Source organism: Syzygium oleosum, unplaced genomic scaffold (assembly GCF_021117445.2).
Source record: "Syzygium oleosum isolate NSW1041296 unplaced genomic scaffold, Sole_v2.1 Sole_v2.35, whole genome shotgun sequence".
Classification (NCBI taxonomy): Eukaryota; Viridiplantae; Streptophyta; class Magnoliopsida; order Myrtales; family Myrtaceae; genus Syzygium; species Syzygium oleosum.
In genome coordinates, this window is record NW_026607519.1 from 2,188,266 (window position 1) to 2,209,654 (window position 21,389).

Below are 21,389 nucleotides of genomic sequence, written 5' to 3' on the forward strand. Positions count from 1 at the left end.
TTTGTGTTTTTGTTACTAATAAACACATTACTAATTTGTATCATACTTCATTGAGAATATAACTCAGCCTACAAAACGTAATAGACGATATTGACTTCTCATGTATGGGCTAATGTCAGCATCAAACAACCACTTTCAGTAACTTGTTCTTACCTATTAAATCTTATAACTAGTAATATACTAGTAGTAGTATTAGCAGTTACCATTACTGGTGACTTCAGTCAAAGGGTTTCAACCCTGTTTTTTTTTTTTTGAGGTCACCTTTACCATATCTCTTGGTGGAGCATTTGTAAAGGGATTAGCTAGATTCTTGCTTGACCTCACATATATAATTATTATGGTACCATTACGAATCAATTGTCGCATATACTCATATCTTAAACTGATATGTCTAGACTTGTCATTACAAGTGCTATTATAAGCTCATTCCAAAGTAGGAGGCGTAGGGCTAGACCATAATTTGATGTCAAACAACAAATTTCTAATTTATTCAGCCTCTTTTCTAGTTGCTAATAAAGCAATAAATTCATATTCCATCGTTGAATGAGTTATACAAGTTTGTTTCTTGCTCGCCCAAGGTATAGCACATCCACCTAATGTGAAAATCCATCCAGAAGCGAAATTGTTATCACCCACATTTGTAATCTAACTGGATAATCATTATAGAACAATCCCATATTTTTAGTTCTCTTAAGATAACCAAAAATTCTGGTAATAGCATTATAATGTTCTATATTTGGATACTAGCATATCTACTCAACTTACACACAGAAAAAATAATATCAAGTCTAGCACAATGCATTGCATATATTATAGACCAAATAGTACTAGTATATTCAAGTCGTGCTACTGCTCTACTAGTATTATAATTTAATTTAATACTGGAATCAAAAGGAGTACTCATTTCTTTGAAACCGAGATGTTTAAATTTATTTAACATATTTTCAAGGTATTAACTTTGGCTCAAAGAATAACCCCTATTATGTTTTTTAACTCTAATACCCAATATAGTATCTACTTCACCCAAATCTTTAATTTTAAAATTAGAAGTTAGATACTTCTTAGTCTCAATGACTCCAGTTATATTGGTTCAAAAAATAATCATATCTTCAACTCAAATATGACAATGTAAAAAGGTCATCCACCAACCAATCTACCGTGCCGTATTTTAGTTTCATTCACTCGGACTATCATAACAAGAGTACCTTCCTTGCCGGAAAAACTATAGACTATTAGGTAGTAAACCACAATGCCACTAAAAAGTTCAAACACCTCCACAATTACCCAAGAGCAATTGCATCATATCCACTCCTTTTTCTGTCACAGCAGAAAAAAATGCACTAAAAATCTAATCCAAATTCATAATTTCATAAAGTAGCATCCGCTTCTGTACTGATGCTGCCCTCTAGATATAGAATAAGTGCACAACAACTTTGTCCTTTCAAAGCAATTGATTCACACCAACTGAAATGTAATAGAATGTGGGTGATTTTTTTTTTCAAGTAATCTGTGCATGCCCACTCCTCAGTGAAGAACTATTTGAAGTGATTCTGGATTCGATCGACAGGTCCAAGAATATACATCAATGCACCAACACGAAGCTAAGCCGCTCATCCCATTTCCAATTTCTGCACTTTAAAGCTCACTTCTCGACATAGACGACACTCTAAACGAGAAATCAACATCCACACACAGTTCCTACTTTTTCACTCAACCGATTGTAACACAAAATGAAAGCCAAAACAGAGAACTTGAGAGGCACGTCGCGATGGGGAAGAGAAGAAGAAGAAGAGGAAGATCCTGGATCCATGGACAACATCTCGAGGACCGCCCGATCATGAGCCACCACGGGCCTGTACTTCCTCCGGCTCTGACTCCATTGTGGCACAAATAATTCATTAAAATTGTTGGAAATAAATCAAGCAATTGGGAAGAAGAATGGAGTTAGACTTTGATGCGTTATAACACTATCTTTAAGGAATTATTTGCCTCACAAATGTTGCTAATGATCAGGGACAAAAATCTTTCAGGATACAACAAAGTCTCAAGCGAAAATACCATATATCAATTATGTTATTTCTCCAGGAACTCTCAAAGGGAAACAATAGAAAACAGTGGTTGCCTATCTTTAGAAAGAAACGAAAATAAAAGTTCATCTGTTGAACATAAACGTTTAGTAATTAATAGCGAAAAATATGTTTGAACAGATACAACCTTTCAAAGGTGGTATCCCTCTGAAATAACTGCTAATAAGTAATCATCAACTGGGGCAATGCACATCTTTATTGTTTTACAAACAAGCTACCAACAACATGCTCATTCGACATTTCTTTATGATCAAGCATAGAATAAACATTTCATACACATGATTTGAGTTTATTATTATCCATACAAGGAGATGTAGTTACTTCGACAGATATAGAAGATAAACACGCCGATTTCTCACTATTAAATAAGTCCCCCTAACTCCCCGTATCATTTAGGCGTTGACGAAGGATTCTCCATGATATGTTTGGTACGTTTAGGAGATTCAGCCCTAAAATTTTTCACGAGTGGCTTCATCTTCTCCGCTGCCTTTATTATACCAAGGAACATGAGCCTATAAACAACCACCATCCCAAGCAAGATGGCAAGATCCACCCATTTAGAGTAGCCCATTTCCACTTGCCAATAGTTTCTTAAGATTTCTTCACCATGGGTGACCCTCCCATCTGGTTTGGAAATATTAAACCTTCAAACTCATTCTTGAAGAAACCTTGGTTGGCATACTTATGGAATGAGATGTAATACATGGGATATCTCCAGAATGGCTTGGGGAGATCATCTGGCAACCTGAAAAACCCTCCATTCAGCATCATCACACCTTGAATTCCGGCACCGGTTATGATCCCCATGAGGAAATCGGGGACTATACTTGCGACAATCACCATCAAGCTCTCGACTAGCAACATGCATGCGAAGAGCACTGAAGCGAAGTACGAAAAGTGCTCAAAACTCTTTTGGAGGCCAACCAAGTAATAAGCTATGGCTCCTGGGATAAGAGAGATGATCAGTAGTTAAGGCATGGACGAAAATGTATTGCCTACAACGAACGCAGCGACACCATAATGCCCGTTCAGTCTCTCTCGCCCGAAGACCTGGTGAAATGAAAATGTAGGATTCTCACAACTTTGGCAGAATGAAAAGCAACCGGAACATCAAACATAAGAGAAAGAAAAAAGGAAATAAAGAGAAGTACCTTCATGTCCTCAACAAAGGAGGGGAATCCGCCGATTTCCATAAAAGTAAGAAATGCCGCAACGAACATTAGCATCGAGCTTCTTGCCTCCAAATTCGTAAAAATTAAGAAACTTGGTCAATGGAATGTGCAATAACTTATAAATCTCATTCTTCATTGATTTGGTCACTAGATTATTTAGAACTAGAGAGCTTACCTGAATTGAGCCATAGGTGGATCCGATGTCATAGAAGGTAGTCCCAACACACAGACACAATGCAACATAGATTGCTAAACGAAGCCAGTAATACCCCAAGTCACGATACATGTTCACAAACGATCGCTTAGTTAGAACAAGGCTCTGGGTAATGAAGCTTGCTTGACTTCCATTTCTATCCATATATCCTCCAACAGTCTAACCGAAACACACAACTTATCAGAAACTATCAAATTCGTAATTTTCAAGTTTCCAATCCACATAATATCAAAATTGCATACCTTTTCGGATATCCTGGATACTTGCTGCTGAACTTGGTGACACACGAGAGATGACAAATAAGATTTGACCAGAGTGTCAATGGCTTCTTCAGCATTCATGCCATTGCCTCCTTGTTCAATGTCCTGACAAGAAATTTTGTTTCATTGGATCCATGAAATTTCCTTCAGTTCTTGAAATTATGGTTGAACAAATCAAGTTTCAGTGGCATGACTTACGGCGTCAAAGTCCTTGTTAATCGTCCTGAGGTAGTGATCAGACGGATTCCTAAGAGTTGGACATGGGAAACCATTTGATGCAAAAAACTGCCAAAAAAAGAAGAAGAAATGGTTAGGAAAATGTTCATTCCTTGCAACAAGAAAAAATTCATAACATAGTAGTCCAATAGCACAAGCACCTGTTCTGCCCCTGATCTAAGGCCAAAATAGACTGTTTTCCCGGAAGAAAGAACGCAGAGATTGTGGAAAAGCTCAAAGACTTCACTGCTTGGCTGATGAATCGAGGCGATCACCGTCCTCCGGTCATGATGGGCTAGCTTGGCAATGCGGTTCATCACATGGTATGACGCGGCACTGTCGAGCCCACTGGTCGGCTCGTCGAGGAAGAGGAGCTTCGGGCGCGTCAGGATCTCCATGCAAATGCTCACCCTCCTCTTTTGGCCACCACTGAGGCCCTTGGTGCTCCCCCCGCCTATCGTAGTATCTCTCACATCTTGCAATCCCATCTCTCTAACCGTCGCCTCAGCTCTCTCCTTCTTCTCTGATTTTGACATGGATTCCGGCAATTGGAGCCGAGCCGAGTAGTACACGGTTTCTCTCACTGTTAAAGTTGTTATTAGTGTGTCATCCTGAGTCACATATGCCTATACCAAAACCAAAACAAAAAAAAAAAGTGAATAAAGTGAAGAATGATTTCTATAAACTACGATTAAATTAGGAAATCTGCACACTGAAATTCAACTCAGCGCCAAATCTATCAGCTAGGCTTACCGAAGTTCCGAAAGAAAGTGGTTGCTTGCGACCGTTGATCAAGATCTCTCCTGTCTGTTGAGTGCTTGAACTTAATCTCCCTGCAAAAGTTGCTTATCAGGAAAAGAAGGGATAGAAACTGAAAATAAAAACGAAATAGATCAATAAAAGTTATGGAAAGATTACAGATTTGTTGGGTACTTGTTCAAATGACTAGAAGCTTGAATGTGAAATAAAAAGGAGATTTCGGTTAATTTCATTCCCTCACAACATAGATACAATCGAAAATCGATGTTTTCTTTTTTCATTCATACTTAATTCAAATCCATCTGTCTCAAAGAACAAGTCCTTCAAAAATAAAATCCTTCATGAGGTTGGTGCAGTAGACGCCATACGACTATGTATTCTTGCGTACTCGACAAAGTTTATTCATGCCGAATTCGTATGTATCCCGCTCATTAAGTTAAGTACTTTTTCAAGATCCGTAACCCGCCTCATCTTCTTTGTTGAAATTCGATGTCCTCGTTGCTAGGCCATGCAATAGTCAAGGGTCAAGTTTCAGACCGAACAAGCAGGAGGCTTCGAAATTGTAGAACTCTGTTATTATTATTATTATTAAAAAGCTTAATTTAAAAACTTAAATTTATAGATGAAGGGAGATCATATGTATATAAATCCTGTAATTAGGCGGTATGTGCTATTTTAACACCTCATCTCTCTCGTGCAAGCTGAATTAGGGATGACGTGTGAAATTTGACAAGAGGAGCGGACGCACGTGCGAAATAAATCAAGATTAAACCTGTTTCAAATATTATCAATCATCAAATGTGACCGAGACGATACGACGGTTGTATCTGGTGGGGATTAGTCTATTGTCGACGGACGGCCCACGTCTACAATATTAGGAAAGAGAAGAAGCTGTCCAAAGGGGAGGGAAGTCGTATGATTGGTCCACTTCTCGATAAGAGAAAAAGCTGGGACAAGATTCATTGACTTCTGCTGTTCCTTTTTTAAGGTTTCGTGGATGGTTAAATAACTTCATCGTCCTCAGTACGTGTCAACCAGCCTCAACTTGGCTATGAAATTCTTGGCGTTCTGATTTTATTGTTTATGTATTATTGTTTGTTTTCTAATCCAAGATGTCCGGCATCTTAAATTTATCATGAAAATTCTCATTTTCTTCGTCTTAGTCTTCACTAAGAACAGGTAAAAACGACAGTTGAAAATTTTTGTTTGTTTTCTTACCCATGATGCCCGGCGACTTAATCTATCATTAATTTCCTGAAAGTATAAATTTTGTATAAGTTTTTTTTTTGGATAAATATAATCTAAGTATCACATTATGTGATAGACCGAGGAATAACCCTTGGTCCTTGGGTATACAGAAAGACTTACACACGTATCAAATTAGTTGTTGTTGGATAGAAGAATAATGCCATGATACAAAGATTAATCTATAAAGTTGCATCACAAAATATTGTGGCTAACTCTTGTTGTTGGGTTCTTATAGAGTTACTTCATTTGTGCTTATATCAAAATAAGCATATATAATTTGTCGCGTATGTCAAATAATTTTATTAATAAGATTTTTACTTCATTAAGCTTGAGAGCGTAAAAAAAATTTAAATGCTGACCAAAGAGAAGATAATTAAAGGTTTTGATAATTTGGGGACATTATATAAATAATTAGAGAATTGGGAGATTTATATTTGTATTTTATGATGTGGAATAATTTGATGTATTGGCAGTTTTGCTTATAAGATCTACATTATTAACTATGACTTTGTCCATTATATAAAAATGGGTTTAATACCCTAAAAAACCACCAACTTGAGCACTTATCCCAACTCTACCTCTTGTCTTATAAAAAATCTTAAACTTTAGGTTATGTCCCAATTCTACTCTAAACTTTTTTTTTCCCATAAAAAATTCCAACTTTAGGTCTAGTCTCAATTTTACCATAAATATTTTGTCTAATAAAAAACTCTCAACTTTAAGTCCAGTACCAATTCTACTATAAACTTTTGTTTTTGTCTCATAAGACTAGCTTTGGTGCAGTTTCAAATTCACCCTAATTTTTTTTTCTCATAAAAGATCACCAACTTTTACTTGAGTCTCAAATTTGCTCTCTATTAACCCTCCATCAATATCGCCCGTTGTGACTTTGCGCTCGTCGATCTCTCGTGCTTGGGAATGTTCCATCTCTCGCGGTCGGAGAGCTCGCGCTCGGGACTCTAGCAGTTCCTGCTTGAGAGTTTTCTATCTTTCCGTTGTCAATGAGAAATTTTGGACAGAGGGTTTTTTTTTTTGGTTTGTTTGGATAGAGGGTTATTGGAGGCATATTTGTGACTCGAATAAAAGTTTGTGATTGTTTATGAGACTGTAAAATTTTATGGTAAAATGGGACAAGACCTCAGTTAGGGGTTTTTAATAAGACAAAAAATTTAGGGTAAAATTGGGACATGACCTAAAGTTGAGGGTTTTTAATGGACAAAAAAAGTTAATGACTTGAATAAAAGTTTGTGATTGTTTATGGGACTATAAAATTTTATGGTAAAATGGGATATGACCTATAGTTAGGGGTTTTTAATAAGACAAAAAAAATTTTAGGGAAAATTGGGACATGAGCTAAAGTTGAGGATTTTTAATAGATAAAAAAAATTTAATGATATAATTATGACTGGACCTAAAGTTGGAGGTTCTTTATGAGATAAAGGTAAAATTGGGATAAAAGTTAAAATTGAGGGTTATTTTAAGGTATTAATTAAGCCTTTACAAAATGTTCAGTTCTCGTACCTTTTAAATGATGTTGGAGTGGAGGGAACTTCCTAATAACATCTATAAGTCAACTCGTTTTGAGTTTGCTGTACCTATAGAATAATAGCAATAGGCGCATTTATGTTGTCGAGACTCGAAAGAGAGATTTATTCTGATACGAACCTCCTAGGGCATCGAGGAGAGTTGACTTGCCACAGCCAGATGGACCCATGATGGCCAGCATCCGACCCGGCTCCGCATATCCGGTGAGCCCCTGCAATATGGGACGTGTCCCGTTTCTCCGGTCCGTCAACGTCACCTGCAAGTCCTTCCACGTCAAGAACATCCCGTTCCAATTTTCGTGCGCTCCTGTAGACGGGTCGGGTCGCGCTCCTTTGCCTCCGCCATGGACTCCCCACGGGGGTGCTTCGTCGTCATGGGCGTCTTGAGCAGCGGCGTAGCCGATACTGAATGGAAAGACGACCTCGTGGCCTCCGGTGGACAGGCCATCATCATCTCCTTCGGAAGCCGAGCCCCGTATTCCGTCGTTGTTGCGGGCTTTCTCACGAGGCGGCGATGAAATTGTGGGACTCGATCTCGGAGTCCACCTGGGCACATGGACGGGAGAAGGAGATTCCATTGCAAATAAGAAGATTTGCCGCCGCCGCCGCTGCTTTCTTCTCTCTCTCCTCTTGGAGCTGTTCGACTGGAGATTAAGAAGATGGCACTGTCGTAGGGGTATTGATAGGGAGCAAGAATTTGAACGTGGGCTTTGAAAGTATTCAAAGAAAGGCAGCTTGGTCTTTGGAGGCTCTCATGGATCGTACCTTTTTACTATTTTCAGCGGAATTTACAACGCGTACATACATTTGAATTTTTTTACTGACACTTGCGGTATCCAGCACCATCCATTAATAGTTCTTTGGTTACTTAAATCAAGCAACTTAATTGTTAAATTATCATGACTTTTGGGCACGGTATCTCTGTCAATTGGCCAAGCCTGCCCAGGATTTCGAAAGAGCTTGCATGTGAAACATATCTATATAGTATGGACTAGAGAGTTATTCTAACCTCCGCGGTCACTTTCTTTCAAACTCAAGATACATGTGAAGAAGTAGAGCATGCGAATCCAGCCATGGTTGTTGAGGATCCCTCTCATACCAAATGATAGCAGCCTGCAAAGTTTTTATGTTCTAGTCCCTCATTTCAAGATTACAGGAAGAGCCGAGATGGTCATTTGACATTTCCGGATGCTTTAGGGCATTCAAAATCCATTCTAATTAAGGAGATTTTGCATATTGTAGGATCTCAATTTATACGACAGACCTACAAAATGCAACGACAGATATGGATGGAGAGCCGGATGACAACTGGTTCGAAACCCATCATGATATTAGTTGAGCATATTCAGTCCTCCCCTTGGAATCATCCCTAAATTGACCAATTTTTATTTAGTATCGATAAGTGACGGATTTAGTCGATGGAGGCAGAGTTTCGTGATCAATGTACAAAACAATCGACAAGTTAAAGGGAATTGACAACTCGTCGGTAAAGTTGCTGATAATAGACATTCTAAGCAAGTAAATCCATTATAATAGAGAGATTTCTTATCCTATCACATTCTCAAATGTAAGTGAACAAACGATTTCCACTTAATCCACGTGGGCCTTGACTTGCAACACTTGTTTGGTAGATACGTGTAGGGGTTTTATTTTCGAACACAATCACTAGCCCGGCATGTCGACTCAAATTTCTGTGCTTTTGTGATTTTATTAGTCTTTTGGGAGAAATTTTATATTTATATTTTTGTCCTGATAATTTATCTAACAATTATCTAGGCACAACATTCAACTCAGCAAAGAGAGAGACATGTGCTCTCTCTCGCGTGTAGAGTTTCTCTCTATCTTTTGGATAGCTTTGCCCTAACCCCAAACTTCCTTCAAAACCCAAGAATCCATCTCCCTTATCACAGCATTCGCTTTCTCTTTCGCCCAGCCCTTACATCAACCCCAAACCATTGTTTAAGCTGTTTCAAGAGTCAAAGAAACCGCGTTGAAGAAGATAGGCACCACCGCAGCTAAACGCCCAAAATCTGACGCCAGCTTTCGTGGATGGAAGACTCGACTCCTCCTATTGTGAAATACCTTTCCAGATGTGCAAGGCAACAGTCTTTCTCCCCTTCGTAGGTCAATAACAGCAGTTACAAATTTGAAGGAAAGAATCATGTCCGTAACAAAAGATCGTTCATCAGGGTTCAACAGCTGCTTCTGGTAGGTCCCCTTGCCCCCCTTGGTAACGCAATGCTGTGGGGTACCTAGGTATGAAGCATAGATGTAAGAAAATAGCCTCTTTTATAAGTTAGGTCTTCTTCACCACACAAGTTTCAGCAATATGGAAGACAACAGAGAACGGGACCTCAGGATGGCAGCTTTGTGTAGAAGGCTAGGACACCTCTGGACTGGTAGGAAAATTACTGTGTTAGATGATGTTGTGATGGAAGCGAAATTACAAGAGTGTGAATGTACAGTGTTTGGCAAACTTCATGGAAGTCCTTCTATCAATTTCCAAGCCTTTCAAGCCACTATGAAGAAGGCTTGGAAAACGAACTCCGTCATCTGCAAGCATCTACAACCTGGGCTGTTTTCTTTTGAGTTTGAGTCTGTCCAGGAAAGAAATAGAATACTGAATTCTGGTCCATGGTCGTTCTCAAGTCATTTGCTGGTGATCAAACTATGGGAACCAAGTACGCCTCCACAGTGCATTATTTTTTACTCGTGTAACTTTTGGGTTCAAATTCATGGCTTACCTATTGAAGGAACAACTGAAGAAGCAATTAGAGAAATTGCTGAAAACATTGGGGAAGTTTCAGAAGTGCGTATAGAAACCAAATGATATGCATCAATTGCGGTGGGGAGAGCTAGAGTCCTGCTAAGATTGTCGACTCCCCTTTCATCGGGCATGATCTCTAGCTTTAGAGGTAAGGAGCATTGGCTGGATTTTAAATATGAAAGACTTCCCCATTTCTGCTATTCCTGTGGGATAATAGGGCATTATGCAAAAAATTGTGAACTCATGCCTTATGATGAAGAATTAACATCCATAGATGAAAAAATGTTTTATGGGCCCTGGTTAAAAGCTGAAGAGAGCTCCATTAGCCCCTTTTGGAATGCCTTTTATGGGGAGATTTTGGAGAGGGAAGAAGGGCAGGAGTTGGAACAGGAGATGGTGCCGGAAACCCCTCAAAATTCTGGACAAATTACCTTAGTTCAAAATAGTACAAGCAACTCACAAACCAGACTGAATAACATGCAAGAAGATAGGGGAAAGAGGAAACTAACTGAGAAGGAACTTATCGCCTTAGCGAGCAATCGGGAAATCGAAGAAGACGTTGATCCTGAATCAGCTATTCCATTGCAGATTGACCAATCTTCATCACAGAAAGTAAGTGAAAGATTGCAAAGCAAAAACAGAAAACTGAAGGCAAGGAACTATAAGAAGGGAAGAAGGTACAGACCGTATGATCAGAAAAGTTGGGAAGAACATTTGTTGGATGAAGCACAACTCTTAGACACTCCGATGCAAATTGCAAAAGAACCCGAACAATGGGCTTTGGTGGCTAGCCCTAATAAGCCACCGGGTTACAAATGAGGCTTTTGTGCTGGAACTGTCAAGGGTTGGGCACACCCTTGACAGTTCAAGCCTTAAGGGCTATTATGGCCCAAGAAAGGCCCGACGTGGTATTTCTTATGGAGACTAAGAACCAAAATCACCTAGTACGGCGACTAAGCAGAACTTTAAATTTCCAGAACTGCTATACTGTTAATCCAATAGGGATTGGGGGAGGATTGGCGCTGCTGTGGAAGGATGGAACTTCTTTGACTGTCAATTTAACCACGAGCGAGTTCATTGACATCACTCTTCATGATGATGAGATGGCCAAACAATTCAGGGCCACTTTTGTTCATGCTCCAACAATGTTTCAAGAAAAGATGAGATTATGGGAAGAGCTGAAAAGTCTGAGCATACAGAACAACTTGCCTTGGGTGTGTATTGGGGACTTTAATGAAATCTTGAACTATTGGGAAAAGAGGGGGAAGCGACCTCCACAACTCTATAGAATGAACGCATTTAGAGATTTCCTCAATGCTTGTGGATTAATGGATTTAGAAAGTAAAGGTTGTACATTTACTTGAGCTAACAATCGAGAAGGGCAGGATTATGTTCAAGAAAGACTGGATAGGGCTGTTTGCCACTTTGAATGGAGAATATTGTTCCCTCAAGCTGAGGTCTTTGCTTTACTGACCATCGGATCAGATCATAGCCCTATTTTACTGGTCTTATCAGCTGAACCGATTAGGAGAAATAAAATGTTTAAATTTGAAGCATTTTGGCTGGAAAATGAGGATTGTGGGAGGTTAATCAGGCGAATATGGAATCAAGATAGGTTATAAGAATCTAACCTAATGCAGAAAATACAAGCAGTCTCAATCGCATTGGCGAGATGGAGTAGGGACAACTTCCAGAACAGCCACAAGCAAATCAATTCATTAAAACAAGAACTGATGGCCTTGACAAATGATCAGAATGTGCATGGGAACCATAATAGAAAGAGGGCCATAACTGAACAGATTGAAACATTGTGGAGACAGGAGGAAATGTACCAGGAATAAGGTCTCGAATCAATTGGCTGAAATGGGGAGATAAGAACACAAAATATTTCCACGCCACAACAATTCAGAGAAGGCAGAGGAACAGAATATCTATGCTTAAAAATGCTGACAACGTATGGATTCGAGATCCCCAGGCGCTCAAAGAAGATGATAGTGGCGTTTTTTCAATAGCTTTATCATTTAGAGGGTCCCCGAGACTTTTATCCTGTTTTGCTACAATGTTCTTCTATAGTCACAGTTGAGATGAACGAAGAATTAACAACTCAAGTCACAATGGAGGAGGTCCATACAGCAGCATTTCAATTGGGTGCTTTGAAGACACCGGGACCAGATGGTCTGAATGACCAATTTTATCAAAGAAACTGGGACGATGTAAAAAACGGATTTTTGATGAAGTGAAGAAGTTTTTCGAATCTAGAAATCTGAATCCAACACTAAACACAACCCATATCACCTTGATACCAAAAGTTCCCAATCCAGAGGGCTTAGATCAGTTCAGACCAATCAGCCTATGCATTTTTGCATACAAAATTATCTCGAAAATCCTGGCAAATAGATTGAAAAAGTGGCTGCCGGTTATAATAGAAGCAGAACAGACCGCTTTTGTGGGCGGTGGACAAATCCAAGACAATATTTTGATTGTTCAAGAAGTACTACATCAAATGAGAATCAGAAAAAGGAAAAGAAAATTTCAGGCGGTGTTGAAATTGGATATGAAAAAAGCCTATGATAGGGTAGAGTGGGACTTCCTTGAAGCTAGTATGTTGAAAATGGGATTCAGTGACTGGTGGGTACAGAGGGTAATGCAATGTGTAACTTCTGTCTCTTTGAGTGTAAAACTGAACGGGGAACCATTGCCCTACTTCAAGCCAACACGAGGGATAAGACAAGGGGACCCCATATCCCCCTATTTGTTTATATTGGTAGCAAACACACTCTCGGTTTTGATGAGAAAGGCAGTGCACGATGGCACAATCTCTGGAATAAAATTAAACAGGTATTGTCCGGTTCTATCTCACCTCCTCTTTGCTGATGATTCCATCTTCTTCTTAGATGGTAAGCTTATTGAATGCCAGAATCTTGCATTGATCCTCAATCAGTATTGCTATGCATCTGGCCAAGAAATCAACTTAAACAAATCTGGTATTTTCTTTAGCTCGTGCTGTCCACTGAACTTAAGAGATAATATGGCTACTCAACTTAGAGTCCCAGAGATTAAGAAGACCGGCAAATATCTAGGGATTCCCTCGGATTGGGGTGAATAAAAAAAACAAATGTTTGGTTGGATATTAGCAAGAGTCAATATGAAACTGGAGGGGTGGAAGGAAAGGCTTGTTTCAAAGGCAGGAAAAGAAACGCTGATTAAGACTGTGGTTCAAGCTCTTCCTCAATATGCGATGTCAATATTTAAAATTCCAGTTTCAATTTGTCGGTCCATAGAAAGAAGGGTTGCAGCCTTTTGGTGGAAAAATTATGAATCAAAGTCAGGTCTTCACTAGAAGCGGTGGGAAGTTCTAAAAACAAGAAAAGATAAAGGGGGTTTGGGATTTAGAGACCTCATATCCTTCAATAGAGCTATGCTTGGTAAATAAGCATGGAGGCTATCCCAAAACCAATCATCATTATGGAGCCAAATTCTCAAAGGACTATATTTCCCTACAAGATCGTTCTGGCAGGCTGGGAAGGGGTCTCAGCCCTCTTGGGGATGGCAGAGCATTCTGTTGGGAAGGGAAAAGATATCAAATTTAGTCATATGGTCGGTTGGCACGGGGGACAAAATCAGTATTCGAGAAGACAGGTGGCTAAAAAGAGGAGTTTTGGGAGAACCAGAAACCCTTGAAGAACCGGTAAAAGTCTCAGACCTAATCAACCACGAGGACAGAACATGGGATGTAGATATGCTAACAAGACTATTTGAAGACCACATTGTTCATGAGGTGTTAGCCATACCTCTATGCAGCAGAATAACAGAAGATAAACTAGTCTGGACAGCTACAAAGTTGGGAGAATTTTCAATGAAAAGTGCTTATAATAAGATTCGTGATATAGAACTTCCACAGATTGAAAAGCAGGCATCATCTTCTTTCCAACCTTCCACTAAATTGTGGTGCCGAATTTGGAAACTAAATACCCCTCCCAAGGTAAGATTGTTTCTATGGAGTATGTGCCAAAACGCGCTCCCAATGATAGAAAACCTCTACAGGAGGAAGATCTTACCTCGTCCAGCTTGCCCCTTCTGTGATCAAGAGGCTGAAACTGTGGAGCACCTCTTTCTTATCTGCCCCTGGACCGAAGCAATTTGGACAGCACCTTCAGTTCATATCAAAATCGCACGTACAGAAATAACACGAATTGAGGTATGGATTCAAAACTATCAGCTACAGCCACATAAACTGCTTACACTAGATGAGATTGCCATTATCTTCTGGTTGATTTGGAAGGCCATAAATGAATTTTTTTTTTCGGAAAAAACCCCCAAATCCGAGAACCTTAATTGAGTCGGCAAGGACGATGTCTCAAAACTACAGCAAGTGGAATCACCAGAGTTCTAATCTGCATACTGAAAAGGTTCCATTCCCTCTGAATTGGAACCCACCGGCGATGAACTCCTTCAAAATCAACATCGATGGGGCTTTTCTTGAACATGCAACAGAAGGAGCAGTAGCGGCAATCCTCAGAGACGCGACTGGAACCTTGCTAGACGGCTTCGCTAGAACAGTCCCGGCGACTTCGCCGTTGCACACAGAGCTACAAGCGTTGCTGCATGCGCTTCAATTCTTCGCTGACTGGAGGAGCGAGCAAATAGTTCTGGAAACAGACTATCTCCATATGGTAATCTTGCTGAATGACCAGAGTCAAGTCGGCTGGGAAGAGGACGCTATAGTTCACGAAGCCTTGCTCCGTATGGCCCAGTTCAATAAATTAACCGTGGCCCATTGTAACAGATCCGCGAACCAAGCTGTTGATTGGATCGCCAAAGCGCATCGCAGAAATTCTCTGAATTTATTTTGGATTGCCCGTCCCTCCCAACCGTTATGGGAGTTGTTATGTTTTGATGCCCCTCTGCCGGGTTGTAGTTTCAAGAACTCTTTAGTTTTATTTTATAGCGTTCTATTTCGACCAAAAAAAAAAAAAAGAGAGACATGTTAATTTGAATGAGTACTGGTAAGGTCAATAGGAGGGTAAAAAGTGCATATTCTTAAACTATGCACAAGGTGAGTGGGCTTATTGGTTGTGATGCTCGGAATTGAATTTATCTATTGTCAGCAGAGAAATTACATCATATGAGTCTCTAATACTTCTGGCTAGGACTGATTGTGGCACTATTTTGGTGGAGTTGCAGCTAGAAAATCCTTAGGTAGCAGATGCTAGCGTGAACCACATGATGCTTGATGCTTCATTGGGATTCCTCTCTCTCTTAGATATTACTTCTTCTAAAACATTTTCCTTCTCTTCCTAAAGGCCTGATGTCGTTAGATGTTTAAGGTTGAACTATTAGCTTGATAAGATGGATTGCTTTTGTGAGTGTGCTCTCCACCTGGGGAAAAGTACCAAAAATGTCCTAAACCTATTGTATTTATGCATATTCAGTCCTAAACCTTTCAATTGGGTCAATGCATTTTCATATATATTTTTTCTAATTAAGTCCATCAGGTCAATTTTGGCCGGAAATTGCTAACGCGGACGCTAGCCGTCCTATATGGCACGGGCGGCACTATTGTAAACAATTTTTAAGAAAAAAATTGAAATTTGATTTTTTTTTCTTTTTTTCCTCTCATTTTGGCTGACGAGGACTCGTTGCCAGCAAGCCCTCATTGATTGCTTGCGAGGGTCACAATCCTCGCTAGATTTGGGCGAGGGCCGCCTCGCTTAGGATTAGCGGGGCTGTGAAGGCACTAGGCAAGGGCGCAAAGCCCCTCCCCCAAGGCCTTTGTCGCCCTGCCGACCACGAGCCATGGCGCGTAGGTACTCGCTGGATTTGGGCAAGGGCCACCTCTCTCGCGGCCCTACCGGCTCTGGGCAAAGCAACTCTCGCTCAGATCTAGCAACGGGTTGCGACCCTTACTAGTGGTCGGCCAAAATGAAAGGAAAAAAAAAAGAAAAGAAAAGAAAAGAGCAAAAAATTATGAAAATATTATTAAAAAATGTCCACGTCGACGCCGGTCGCGCCACATAGGATGTCTACCATCTACGTTAGCGATTTCCAGCCAAAATTGACCGGATCAGGGATTAAATTTATATAAATCTCCAGAATGGCCTGGGGAGATTTATAAATGGGGGGAGATTAAATTTATATAAATCTCGTAATCAAGCGATATGTGCTATTTTAACACCCTCTCTCACGTACAAACCGGATCAGGGATGACGCATGGAATTTGATGAGAGGAGAGGATGCACATGCGAGATAAATCGGGACATAACCTGTCTCTGATGCCATGTTACAAAATTCAATCCAACTATCGATTATCAAATGCGGCCGAGATGATACGACGGTTGTATCTTGTGGGGATTAGTATATTGTCGACGGACGGCCCACGTCAACAATATTTGTTAAGAGGAGAAGATGTCGAAAGGGGAGGGCGGTTGTATCGTTGGTCGACTTCTGGACAAGAGAGAAAGCTGGGACAAGATTCATTGACTTCTACTGTTCCTTTTTTAAAGTTTTTTTCTTTTTTTGGTCAGCCTTTTTTAAGGTTTAGTGGGGGCTTAAATGACTTCATTGTCTTCAGGAATGTCAACCTGCCTCAGCTTGGCTATGAAGTACTTGGCGTTCTGGTGTTATTACTTATATATTATTGCTTGTTTTCTAATCCAAGATGTCCGGCATCTTAAATTTATCGTGAAAATTCTCATTTTCTTCGTCTTAGTCTTCACTAAGAACGGGTAAAAAGACGGTTGAAAAGGTATTACCCTAAGCACGTGTTTTTGCTATAAGATATTTGAGTCCTTCTTTATTTATTGAATTTTTGTTTGTTTTCAAACCCAAGATCCCCGGCGTCTTAATCTATCATTAATTTCCTGAAAGTATAAATTTTGTACAAGTTTTTTCTTGGATAAATATAATTTAGGTATCACATTATATGATAGACCGAGGAATAACCCTTGGTCCTTGGGTATACAGATAAACTTACATACGTATCAAATCAGTCGTTGTTGGATAGAAGAATAATACCGTGATACAAAGATTAATATATAACGCGGCATCACAAAAGATTGTAGCAAACTCTTGCTGTTAGGTTCTTGTAGAGTTACTTCATTTTACTTATTTCAAAATAAGCATAGATTATCCCTGATCCTTGGGGCAAATTGATGTGGCAGCATCAGATTCTATTGATCAACCAAGAAGCTCAACTCATATTTTGTCGACTAAACCGACCCATGTACTATTCATAAAAACAAAAACCAATTCACGCTGCAATTTAATCACCTGGATCCAAGGATGAAGCTTGCCGATTATGCGACTTGGTTGTTGATTTACAAGTTTGTTGCCGATTTCAAGACTCCCAATCGACAACCTATTGGTTGGAGGCTATTTTGTTCAATTTCTACCATTGTTTGATGACTTTCTACGGTGATTGTTCGGCTTCTAAGGCTGGTACACGAATTTAGAGAGTCTCATCAGATTTCTATGCATCTAATAATTAGTCACATGCATTTAGAACTCTTTATTCGCAGTTTTTTATGAGTCTTTATTGTGGTGTTGCTTTTAAAAGTCTTAATTAGGTGAATTCTCAGAGAGTCTGTTCGGTTTTCGGGAATTCGAAGAGTCTTTTCATTTATTTAGCAATATATCTATAAATGGAGGTGTAATCTTATTGTAAGACACAACAATTTTGAGTACATAAATATATGAGATTTTCCTCTGTTTGAGTGAATATCCTTGGAGAGTGGATAACTCCTATTCCGGTTTTTTTTATCTTTAAAGAGTGGATTACTCCTTGGTGGTGAGTCAAAAAGCCTTTTATATTCGAATGGTGGTGAGCTTCTCTATTCCGAAGTTCTTTATCCTTAGTAGGTGGTTCGTCCTTTAAGCATTGGTGGTGAACTTTGTTGATCTCGATCTTCTTCCTCGGTAACAAAGGATTGTTGCCCATTTTCGAGCTTATTTTGAAACAGTAGCCTCCTATCAAAGTTTAAGTTAATGTTTTGATCAAATATAAGATAAAAATTAGGGTTAATATTACGAAAAATCTCAAACTGTGATGCCAATAACAAATTAATCGAAAACTAATTTTTTGATCACCAAAATCCCCAAATTGGTACATCTGTAATAAATTTACCCTACGTTAGTCTCGGTTAAATTTTACCATCAATTTGCTGAGTTGAATGACACATGGCAGTTAATGGGTATACCGGTTTGGGGTTTTATCATTCAATTGTTACAGGTGTACCAGTTTATGATTTTTCGTGGTATTAATCCAATTTAATAGAAACTAACAGAGGGTAAATTTGTCACGGGTGTACCAGTTTGGGGTTTTTGATGATCAAAAAATTAGTTTTGAATAAATTTGTCAAAAGTGTACCAGTTTTGGGTTTTTTGCAGTATTAACCCTAGAAATTACATGGTTTTCAACATTCGAAGTTGAAACTGATACATAATGCATAAATTCAACCTTTTGCTCTCTCATCTACTAATTAGATTGCATGCGTTTTTATTTGGGGATGTCATTATACATAGTCGTAAGTAGTGACATCAATGGTCTAGTCCGATTTGGTTCGAGTCCCCACTGATACTCCATCCGATCTAGACATGAAGGATAAATATATGGTTAGCCAACTGACAAGTAATGCATAAATTAAACACTTTTGCTCTCTCATCATTTAATAATTCAAGTAGTATTAACATTTAGCATTTCTTTATTTTTCCAAATTTGTGATTAAAGTATAAATTATCATAAATGTTTTGAAATATAGGATGATTAATAAGTTTTCTTCGGGGCTAAGGTAGTGTCTAGTGATGCCAAACTAGCTATGTGGGCCAAAAGTGGAAATTCGACCGTCCCTTTGCTTTCAATTTCCATGTAAATTATGTGCATGGAGATTACGTAAAAATTGCACCTACTCCAATCGAGGGCTGACATTTTGAATAGTGAGATTATTTGACTAGGTAGCTTTATCATAAATTATTTTTATAATAAGTTGGAAAATTGTCTGATAAGTCCTAAACGTACTCTATGGATGTCGATTCAGATCTAAACATTTCAATTTTGTCAATTTTGTTCTCAACCTTTGGCCTAAATTCTGATATAGTCCTGTCGAACAATTTTCGTCGAAAATCGCTAACTCAGCGGCGTGCGACGTAGGACGACCGGCGATGACTAGACTGCCACGTCAGTAATTTCCGACAAAAATTGATCAAAATGATTACATTGGAATTTCATATAAAAGTTTACGATTAAATTGGCATCCGTACAATAGGTTTAAAACTGGTTAGGTAATTTTTCCTAATAATTATTTTGTAAAATCTTATGATTTTATTATTAGACCTTACGATTGGGTATTCTTGACAACCTCATCACTTTCAGCCCTCGAACTTGCTTCTTATCAATTCTTGAACTTTCTTATGATTTTGAAAAATGTTTTACTAGCCCATGTTTCTTTATGCCCACATGTGCTCGGTTTGTAGTAGATACTTGAACTTTTTCACATTTCGTGTGCGTCGATCCAGCCCTCATGACGTCTCTATCTTCTTTTTGCGTAGTCAAAAACCCATACGTCAATCGGGAGGCGTCTTCTTAAGTGATTTCTAACTCAATACTCACCCTCAAACAGCCACCACGTTTTGTGGTTAATGAGAGTATTCCTTTTAGGGGTTGGCCCACTTGGAACGAGCTAGATTGTTACGGAAGCAATAAATGCATGATTCATGAACAAACTAGGCCCCATTCACGATTTGGTGAGAGTGGGGAGTGATCGACGAAGCAGGAGTGCTCGAACAAGGTGCGGCTCTTGACAGACTTTTAGAATGATGGAAGAGGCAAAAATGGACCGGACCACACATCAAATAGATTGCGTGCGATTTTATTTGGGGATGTCATTATACATAGTCGTAAGTAGTGACGTCGACGGTCCGGTCCGGTTCAGTTCGAGTCCCCACTAATACTCAATCCGATCTAGACATGAAGGATAAATATATAATTAGCCAACTGATAAGTAATGCATAAATTCAACACTTTTAAACTCTCATCATTTAATAATCCAAGTAGTATTAACATTTAGCATTTCTTTATTTTTTTTAAATTTGTGATTAAAGTATAAATGATCATAAATGTTTTGAAATATAGGATGATTAATAAGTTTTCTTCGGGGCTAAGGTAGAGTCTAGTGATGCCAAACTAGCGTACGGCTCCTGACAGACTTTTAGAATGATGGAAGAGGCAGAAATGGACCGGACCACACATCAAATAGATTGCATGCGTTTTTATTTGGGGATGTCATTATACATAGTCATAAGTAGTGACGTCAATGGTCCGGTCCGATTCGGTTCGAGTCCCCACTGATACTCAATCCGAACTACACATGAAGGATAAATATATAATTAGCCAACTGATAAGTAATGCATAAATTCAACACTTTTAAACTCTCATCATTTAATAATCCAAGCAGTATTAACATTTAGCATTTATTTATTTTTCCAAATTTGTGATTAAAGTATAAATTATCATAAATGTTTTGAAATATAGGATGATTAATAAGTTTTCTTCAGGGCTAAGGTAGAGTCTAGTGATGCCAAACTAGCTACGTGGGCCAAACGTGGATATTCGACCCTCCCTTTGCTGTCAATTTCCATGTAAATTATGCGCATGGAGATTACGTGAAAATTGCACTTACTCCAACCAAGGGCTGAAATTTGAATAGTGAGATCATTTGACTGGGTAGCTTGCCAAACTAGCTATGTGGGCCAAACGTGGAAATTCGACCCTCCCTTTGCTTTCAATTTCCATGTAAATTATGCGCATGGAGATTACGTGAAACTTGCCCCTACTCCAACCGAGGGCTGAAATTTTGAATAGCGAGATCATTTGACTAGGTAGCTTTATCATAAATTATTTTTATAATAACAGTAGGCAAATGCTCGATTTAGTGAGAGTGGGAAGTGATCGCCGAAGAAAGAGTGAGCGAACCAGGTGCGGCTCTTGATAGACTTTTAGAACGATGGAAGAGGCAGAAATGGACCGCACCACACATCAAATAGATGGAGCACCGGTGGGTGATGTGTGCCCCCACTGACAAGAACGTGAGTTTTTCAAATGGAGGAGTTTTCGTGTCCCAAGTCTCAC

The 21,389-nt window shown here is 39.2% G+C and overlaps 1 long non-coding RNA gene and 1 pseudogene across 5 annotated transcripts; both read right to left on the reverse strand.

Annotated features, from left to right (window-relative positions):
* Positions 1 to 2,265: 2,265 nt before the first annotated feature.
* LOC115676935 (ABC transporter G family member 1-like) lies at positions 2,266 to 8,287 on the reverse strand (annotated as a pseudogene).
* Positions 8,288 to 9,714: 1,427 nt separating this feature from the next.
* On the reverse strand, positions 9,715 to 14,944 carry LOC130135626 (uncharacterized). Of its 5 annotated transcripts, XR_008814915.1 has the most exons (5): positions 14,510 to 14,944; positions 14,326 to 14,418; positions 13,128 to 13,221; positions 9,964 to 10,097; positions 9,715 to 9,752 (listed from the first exon to the last, which is right to left on the reverse strand). It is a non-coding gene; the product is annotated as an uncharacterized LOC130135626 (long non-coding RNA). The 5 variants fall into 5 exon arrangements; XR_008814913.1 differs by lacking the exon at positions 13,128 to 13,221; XR_008814917.1 differs by lacking the exon at positions 9,964 to 10,097 and having other exon boundaries at positions 9,722 to 9,752.
* Between the last annotated feature and the right edge of the window lie 6,445 nt (positions 14,945 to 21,389).